Below are 9,923 nucleotides of genomic sequence, written 5' to 3'. Positions count from 1 at the left end.
ATTAAGGTGTAATCTATAAGTTTAAATTTAAAATTCAAAATTTAAAATTCAAAATTAAAAAAAAAATTGAAATTTGAAATTTGAAATTTGTTAGAAGTTTCAAATTTGAAATTCAAAATTTGAAATTTGAAATTTGGTTGAAATCTCAAATTTAAAATTTAAAATTTGAAATTCAAAATTTAAAATTCAAAGATTGGAAATTCGAAATTTGAAATTTTGTTGAAATCTCAAATTTGAAATTTAAAATTTAAAATTTGAAATTTGAAATTTGAAATTCAAAATTTAAATTTTGAAATTGGTATATTTAGATATACTTGATCTAAGTAGCAAGTAATCTAATTGGGTTGGTTGCCATGGCCGTCCGGTCATAGGAGAAAAGTAGGGTTTAAAGGCCCTCTCTTTCCATTCGATGGGGTCTCCTATGGCGGTAGGGGTGCCGATGCAATTATATCCCATGCCGATGAAGCAGCGAAAGGACTTAATTATAAAATTTATCATGAATGTGTTAGATTAGATCTAAAAAAAATTTATGATTTATTTTGAGTTATTTTCTGTTATGAAATGAGCAATAGGATTGCTGTTTATGAATTGTGCTGACCCGTTCGTGAAATGAGTCAACACATTTGGTGAACAAAAAATAAAATCTTTCAAAATTTAAAAATTATTTTCGAAATGCCAAACCCTGACCCATCAGCCCAAGTACTTAATTAAAAGAATTAAGTATTGTCTAGTAGGTCTAGAATTGTGAATTAAGACCTAAGACAATTGCATAAACTTGTGGATCAATGGGTTAGATGAATTAGGTCCATAATTGGGTTAGACCTAAGGTTAGCTTAAAAAATAGACTAAATGGAGTAATTGGTCAAATCTAATCAAAAGTTGAATTAGATTAGGTCAAGGATACTCTAGACTCAACTTCAATAGTTAGTTGAATGGGTCCATGTCTTTAACTAGACCAAGATGGACTTAATTCATGACTACGCGGTGGAGCCCTATTTACTAAGTTGATCAAAATTAAAACTAATGAACCGGTTGGTGTCTAAGGTAAGTTCGGCAGTTTTGACCAGTGGTTCTTAAGCGGGAGCTACTCGCATTGATTCGATCATTGACGAGTTAATGGCAAATCCCCACCACTGATCTCACTTACCTGGCCAATCTGGTAAGTTAGATTTTGATTAGATCACTTGGTGATTAGAGCTCACCCATGTCATTAGGTAAATCAGTGTGACTGATTTAGGTGCTCCTAATGCCAGCTTTAATTAAATCTTTTTTTTTAATCTGATTTGGTGAAGTCAGTGGGAGGATTGAAATTGGCTGGATGATTTCTTCTCTACTATTCTTTAATAAAATCTTCAAAATTATTTGGTCCCTAAAATGATTAAGCTATAATGATAACTAAGTCATAGCCTCCCATTAAGTGAGTGATAATGAGTCCATTAGTTCAATGATCATTGGAGGCCCAAAGGCCTGGTGCTCATTGGCTAATGGAATTATTATTCATAATATGATAATTTGATTGAGTCTTTCTGATGGTGGTTAGGTTGGCCGGCCAAAGTCGGGCCTGATCATTTATTGATCTGATTCACTAAATTAAGTCATGTTAATGGTTGGACCTAACCAGATCTTTTCAGTGGAGGCCAAAGCCTACTGATTAGGTTCTGGGGCAAAATCAATTACTAGAAGTTGTTTAAAGAAACAACTGGTTAAGAACCTATCCATAGATGCACATGGGTTGACCAACCAAAGTTGGGCTCGTGTGTAGTCTGTGTGGATTCTAGTACCCATTAAGGAATTAAAGTAATTCCTCGAATTGGAGGATGAGGCTACCAGTTCGTAAAAATATTGGAAAAAATTTTAGACTAAAGTCCAAGTCTTTAGTATTAATTTATGTACTAATAGAGGTCTCGTTTTCCTTTAAGCAGCTATGGCCACTATCCTGTCGCTCCGGTCATTATTAGATAATGACAAGCTCATGGGACCCAATTTCGATAGCTGGTATCGAAAATTGAAAATCATCCTTGAGCATGAGCGGATCCTTTATGTAGTAACGGATCCAGCACCTGAGGAGCCAGCTCCGAACGCTAGTAAGGCGATCCGAGACACTTACTTGAAGTGGCTCAATGACCGCACCACTGTTCGATGTATTATGCTGGCAGCAATGAATGACGAGTTCAGCCAAAGGTTTGAGAATGCCCAGCCACAGGAGATGCTTCAAATATTGAACGACTCCTTTGGCACGCCTGACGACGTTGAAAGGCACAAAACTAGTTGTGCCATTTTCAATGCTCGGATGAGGGATGGGGCCTCAGTCACTGATCATGTACTGTACATGATCGAGATGATTGAGCGCCTAAGCAAATTGGACTTTCCTCTGCACGAGCAGCTCGGTAAGGATGCGATCCTTAATTCCTTGCCCAAGTCCTTCCTCCCATTCCTTACTCATTTTTGAATGACAAAGCCTGCAGTAAACTACCATGGATTGTTGGGGTTGCTGCAGAACTTTGAGAAGGATCACCAACTCCATAAGGAGTCGGTGAATGTAGTAGGAGGGTCTTCTTCTCGTCCTCAACCCTTTGGGAAGGGGAAGAAGAACAAGAAGAAGAAAAATAAGAAGGTGCAATCTCATGCTGGGACAGTAGCACAGGGTCAGACCAAGAAGCGCAAGCACGACCAGAGCCAGACGGAGTGCTTCTTTTGCAAGAAGCACGGGCATTGGAAGAGGAACTGTCCTCAATACATTGCCTCCCTGGACCCGAACAGGCCAAAGAAGAAGCAAGGTAATTATATGATAACTCCTTGCAACTTTTCGATTTGTGATACTACTGCCTGGGTATTGGATACCGGAAGCCCTTATCATATTTGTAATTCGATGCAGGGTCTGCAGGTCAGTAAAAGATTTGATCAAGGCGAGAGGTTCCTGAACGTTGGAGATGGAAGCAAAGTTCCAGTTCTAGCTTTAGGAATCATGAGTCTTGTAATCAATTCTCGTAATGTAATTCTGAGTGAATGTCACTATTGTCCAAGTTTTTTATTAAATATTATTTCTGTAAGCCTTTTGACCATGTACGGTTATAATTTTTTAATAAAAAAAAATATTTGCAATATCATTTTGAATGGTGTTACAATATTTGTTGGATAATTAAATAATAGAATTTACTTACTATCACAGCCTGTTAATGTGTTTCAAAACTTCGGTAAACGCTCTAGAATAGATAATGTGTCAGAAGTCTACCTTTGGCACTGTAGGCTAGGTCATATCACTAAGAACAGGATAAACAGGTTGGCTCAAGAAGGAATTCTTGAAGTTAGTGATTGTGAATCACTTTCAACCTGTGAGTCCTGTCTTCTTGGGAAGATGACCAAGTCACCTTTTACTGAGAAAGGTGAGCGAGCCAGTGAACTCTTAGGTCTGGTACATTCTGATGTATGTGGACCCATGAGCTCAAGTGCAAGAGGTGGATTTTTCTACTTCATAACCTTCACAGACGACCTATCTAGGTATGGGTATGTCTATTTAATGAAGTATAAGTTGGAATCATTTGAAATGTTCAAACTATTCCGAAATGAGGTAGAAAAATAAACTGAGAAGTGTATTAAAACTTTTCGATCTGATCGAGGAGGTGAATACCTTTCCTATGAGTTTCTGACGTATCTAGGGAGAATGGGATTCTCTCTCAGTGGACTCCTCCTGGAACACCACAGCATAATGGTGTGTCTAAAGGAGGAATCGGATCCTGTTAGACATGGTTCGATCCATGATGGGGTTTGCTGGTCTGCCGATCTTCCTCTGGGATATGCGCTCGAATCGGCTTGTTACCTTCTAAATAGAGTTCCGAGTAAGTCTGTAGCCAAAATGCCATATGAGATATGGATAGGACGTAAGCCAGTACTCTCGCACCTTAGGGTTTGGGGGTGTCCGGCTTATGTTAAACGTTTAATTACAGACAAGCTTGGACCTAGGTCTGACAAGTGTAATTTTATAGGGTACCCAAAAGAGACCAAAGGGTATTATTTCTACCTTGCTGATGAGCAAAAGGTGTTTGTCAGCCTTAAGGCAATTTTTTTAGAAAAGGAGTTCCTTAGTGAAAAAACTGTTGCCTCTAAGGTCGAACTTGACGAAGTTCGACAGGTGAAAAAATCGACACATGTTACTGAACCTGAACCGGATTTGATTAGATCAGATCCAGAGCCCATTGATTATGCACCCTTAAGGCGGTCTGGTAGAGTACCATATCAACCGGACAGATACTATGGTTTCTTGGTCCGGGATGGTGATCCTGTCGAACTTGATGAAAACGATGAGGATCCAATCACCTACATAGATGCAATGCAGAGACCTGACTCTGAGAAATGGCTAGAGGCCATGAAATCCGAAATGGAGTCCATGAAGGTCAACGATGTGTGGACATTGGTTGACCCACCCGAAGAGTAAAACCCATAGAGTGTAAGTGGGTCTTCAAAAGGAAGAGGGGCGTAGACGGAAAGATGGAGACCTATAAAGCCCGTCTGGTTGCCAAGGGATATCGTCAATGTTATGGTATAGACTATGACGAGACATTTTCTCCTGTGGCAATGCTCAAATCCATTCGGATTATGCTTGCGATAGCTGCCCATCTGGACTATGAAATCTGGCGATGGATGTGAAGACAGCTTTCCTAAACGGAGAGCTGAACGAAGAGGTGTATATGATACAACCTGAAGGTTCACATCCACAGATGAGTCTAAGGTGTGCAAGCTACAGAGGTCCATTAATGGACTTAAGCAGGCATCTCGGAGTTGGAACATACGTTTTGATAGGACGATCAAAACGTATGGCTTCGTTAAGAATGGAGAAGAACCCTGCATTTATAAGTGGGCTAATGGTCCAGTAGTAGTATTTCTTGTATTGTATGTGGATGACATTCTCTTAATCGAGAATGATGTCCCTGCATTACAGGGAATAAAGATTTGGCTATCATCACAGTTCTCCATGAAGGATCTGGGAGAAGCCTCCTACATACTAGGGATGAGGATCTATAGGGATAGATCCAAAAAGTTGCTTGGCTTATCTCAGTCCACGTACATTGATACTATGCTGAAAAGGTTCAGCATGAAAAATTTCAAGAAAGGCTATCTACCGATAGGCCATGGAATTTCTCTCTCGAAGAGGGATTGTCCGACAACACCTCAAGAGAGAGAGCTATGGGTAGGATTCCATATGCTTCGGCAGTGGGATCTATCATGTACGCCATGACATGTACACGACCAGATGTGGCATACTCACTAGAGGTAGTGAGTAGATACCAATCTGATCCAGGAGAGAATCACTGGAAGGTTGTTAAAACTATCCTGAAGTATTTAAGAAATACTAAGGACCAGTGGCTTATATATGGTGAATCGGACTTGAGACTTATAGGGTTTACAGACTCTAGTTTCCAGTCTGATCGCGATGATAGCAAGAGTGTGTCAGGATTTATTTTTACCCTTAATGGTGGGCTGTCTGCTGGAAGAGTTCCAAGCAGCACACTGTGGCTGATTCAGTATGCGAGGTGGAGTATATTGCTGCATCAGATGCTGCCAAAGAAGCGGTGTGGCTGAGAAAATTCATCACCGAGCTCGGAGTAGCACCCTCCCTTGTTGGTCCAGTTCTGCTCTACTGCGACAGCTCTGGAGCCATGCTCAGGCGAAGGAACCAAAGGCACACCAGCGAATGAAGCATATTCTGCGTCGCTACCATCTCATCCGGAAGATCATGGATCGAGGTGACGTCGACCTTCAGAAGATCGACGGAAAGGAGAACCTGGCCGACCCATTCACTAAAGCCATTGCGGTGAAGGAGTTCAACGACTACAAGTCGAAGATGGGTATTAGATACTGCACCGATAGCTTTAGGCAAGTAGGGAGATTGTTGGGAATAGTGTCCCAAAGCCAATCGTCAGCCTGTTAACGGTTGTGCTCCTTTTGTATTAGTACATGAATTATAAATAAATAAAATTATTTTGATATTTTTTCATCACAAATGTTTCATCTTCTAATGAACTCCTGTGTTGTGGTGAAGTCCTTAGGACTATTTAGACTCGACAAAGGAGGATTTGTCGCTTAGTCCTTAAACATGTTGCGACCAAATGATACGTTGTTACCAAGGACGACAACGTTTATCGAGCATAGGTCGTTGTGTGCCATATGGTTGGTTGTCCTCTAACCAAAGAGTGTGGAGACACTGGTATGGCATACAGTTGAGATGTAATGGTACATCTGCACTGAACGTGACCAACTCCAGAGCTATTTCTGCTGTCAAGATTTGCTCCGATGGGATATGGGTATAAATGTCCCTCCGACCTGAGACCACCACGGTGACTTGCAAGCAACTCACTGCACTTAGGCACTGGACTACCTGAATTTCTAATTCAATGACGGAAGGCTGCTGGGTGTAGTCAAGTACTTGACTTGTCGGTGCGTGTGTCAAGATGGGATTGATCACTCCAGTTTAGGAGCTGTGTACAGTCGTGTTTCAATTTAGCAAAACCTTGGCCAGGATAGTCCTAGTGAGGAGTCACAGGACTAATTGAGTTGAGCACGATTCGAATGATATCATCAGGGTTGACAGTTTAACCCTGAGTCGTCCTAAACACAGGGGTCAAAAGGGATGAATTATACGGTAACCATATTCATGTAGGTTCTGAATGTTGCATTGTGATTATTCGACCTATCCGGTCGTCGGATACATTGCTAGATGGTCACTTCGATTAGTACAGGAATTGGTTCCTGTGCTACCGGCTTAGGTTCGATCCTGCGGGGTCACACACATTAGTGGTTCCTTTCTGATCAGATAGCTGATTATGAGTCTTATGTGTCTGGACTCTATGATTGAGAATTAGGATTCTCTATCATGAGTTCCACACATTTTGGGTATCGGGGTCAAAATTTTAAATTTTAAATTTTGAATTTGAAATTTGAACTCTTTGATCAGGATTTCATATCGATGGTCTCTGATGCCTGATTACCCATCGAATTTGGACTCAATATTTATGAGAGATTTAATTAGTGATTTGATCGCTAATTAACTCAATTTGATTGAGTAATTATTTTTGGATCAAGTCCAATCGAATTGGATTCAGTTTGGATTGACCCGATTAGGTTAAATGTTGACCTAATCGCTAAGGTGGTTTAGTCCCTGATTTGATCAGGGGTTAGGTTTAGTTAATTCCTAATTTGATTAAGATTTTATTGAGCCTAATTAAGTTGGATTTAATTTATTCTAATTGTGCTTAACCTATTTAGATTAGGTTGGCTCAATTAGGTTCAAACCACGTTGACTTTTCTCCCTGCGCCACCTCACTTCTTCTGTGCATATTTAAATTCACGAGAAGCAACTTCTCATGAATTTTCTCCATGCAGAAGCCATCCTACGCCCACCCTTGTGTGCCAAATATCTGGATAAAAATAAGTTGTTTGGCCATTCAAATTCAAAAGAAAGTTTGAATTTGAATGAGCAACCAACTAATCCATGCGCCATGGTCTTATCTTGTGCGCCCCATATTTTACACGAGAAAATATTTCTCGTGTAAACTCTCCATGCACAAATCAACTCACGTCCCTTCTCTTCTCACACACAAGTGGATAGGGATGAGTTGGTTTTGCATTTGAATTCAAATTTGATTTGAATTCAAATGTGCAACCACTTATCTTTATCCTCTCACGCGGATAAGACACGTTCGACGTTGTTTTAAAAAGAAGAAAAAGGTGGGACGTGCGTAGAAATTTTAGGAGAAAAACTTTGGGGCATGAGGAAAGTTTGTGCGCAAGGTGAAGGTCCAAAACCTTCCGAGAGAAAAAGAAAAAAAATTGAGTGCAGGGTTTCTAGTGTGTACCCTAGGGTTTCTACCTAGGGTTTGGGAAGTGAGATTGGTGTGCCACGAGTGTCGTGAGTCCATCAAATTTCAGGGAGAGATCCATCAGCCTCTCAAGCAATCGTGCAAATGATCCAGAGCATCTGAGGAGTCAGCACACATTGATCGAAGGAGTTCGATCAACATCTGCCATCAAAAGGGTAAAATCACGAACTAGCATTCGTGAGGAGCTGATCAGACGGGAGCTTCGTGTGGATGATCTACAGAGGTCAGATATTTATGTGGCTGCGATGTGATGATCAGAGCCCCCCGACGATGATCAGATTATGGTGATCGACTACCCGCAAAAGGTGATGTGTTCTGAACACAGTACTGTAAAAGGTTTACTGATTCAAATTTGAATTTCAAATTTAAATGCATGCTGTTGTATCATATTTAGATCATAGTGTAGGGTTAATTAGTATTAATTAATGAGATTAATTAATAATTTCACTGTAAAATTATAATTTTAAAAAAGTTTTAAAATTATCATCTTGCCCCTGCACAAAATTTTCGCTACAGGAATTTGTTGAGACTAGCTATAACTTTTTCGGGTTGCAGCTTCTGGATGACGGAGAGCATAGGCAAGTCTTTGATTTTTTTTTTTAAATCGATTGGTATATCATTCTATTATTTATAAAATATCTTTCAAATTATGTTTGTCTTCAATCTTTAGGTTTGACATTAATTACACCATGTAGATCATTAGTTTGGACTGATGGCATCAGCGTCATCAACCGACTACACGTTCATGACATCTATCTGAAAATTTAGTTGACAATGATGTAAGTATTATATACTAAGTTGGATAAATCAAATATATATGTAAGTTAATTTTTATTTTTTGTAATGGAGTATGCAGGTCATAAATATTTTTTGATCTCTCCTACAGCAACGTCCTTCAATTGATTCGCAGTCTATCTTTATGTTGCGATCTTTCTTTACGGTACTTATTTATATTCTTTATGCAATATTATATATTGTAGCATTGTATTGTGTTGTCTAGTCTAATGTATGTTTCAATGCTTTCCTCATTCTAGAATATATTGTTGGGCACATGAAAGGTTTTTGATAAAGCTGTGCGAGACTTCATGCCTCGTTCATTGGCTAAAGTCAAGCAAATGTTCGTACCCATATGCTCGTCGTTTTACTAGCACTTGCTTATCATCAATATAGAGAGCACATATTTTAGACGCTACACATCTGTGAGTGGTGCAGAGTACAGGGGCATCGCTGGAAGATTTGTGAGTAATAACTATATTTATCAAATATTTATCGAATATCGAATGTGGTACATACTCATGCATTGTTAACAATGTAGTTGATTACTAATATTGTGATTGCAGATGATCTGGTTGACTGAGATGGTACGAGATATGTACTTAGTTGATATGCATGGTTGGTCGTTCTATTTTGTTGATTGTCCACAGCAGGATGTCGGGTAATTATTATAGATAGAGCTCCATGCGAATTTAATTTCACCATATCAATTGTTTGCTTTTGACTGTGAGTATTAAATATCATTTTTTGTAGGCCTGGCTGTGCCATCTATTTTATGCATTTTATGGAGAGTCTCATGATGGGATGGGAGATCATAAATGCTGATGTGCCAGAGTTGCATACCAAATATGCTGTGCAGGTGATCGTGAAGGGTCGCGAGGTGGGAATGTTATAATTTGTGTTATTGCTGTCATGGATATGTTGTAAATATTTTTTGTGAATCTTTAGTAGTATATTCAAAAATTTGTATTCAAATTTGTATTCTGTCATTAGTGAAACTATTAATTTGATGTATACGAATATTCAGTAACAGGTGTAAATCAATTTGTTTTCTGTGATTGATGCAATAGATTTTCTGACATATGGGTTTGTTGTTTAATTTTTTGTATTTGCATTTATTGATAGATTTGATAATTGTTTGGTATGAGAATTATTTCCTAGATTATTTTTTACATTATTATTTTGTGTTCGAAGTTGTTTCTAGTCAATTTATACTTATTTGCAAGGGGATTGGAGATGGGAGCTAGTATTTATGATGTTGTTTCTCATTGTTTA

This window comes from Elaeis guineensis, chromosome 2, assembly GCF_000442705.2.
Source record: "Elaeis guineensis isolate ETL-2024a chromosome 2, EG11, whole genome shotgun sequence".
NCBI lineage: Eukaryota > Viridiplantae > Streptophyta > Magnoliopsida > Arecales > Arecaceae > Elaeis > Elaeis guineensis.
This window is presented reverse-complemented; position numbering follows the sequence as displayed.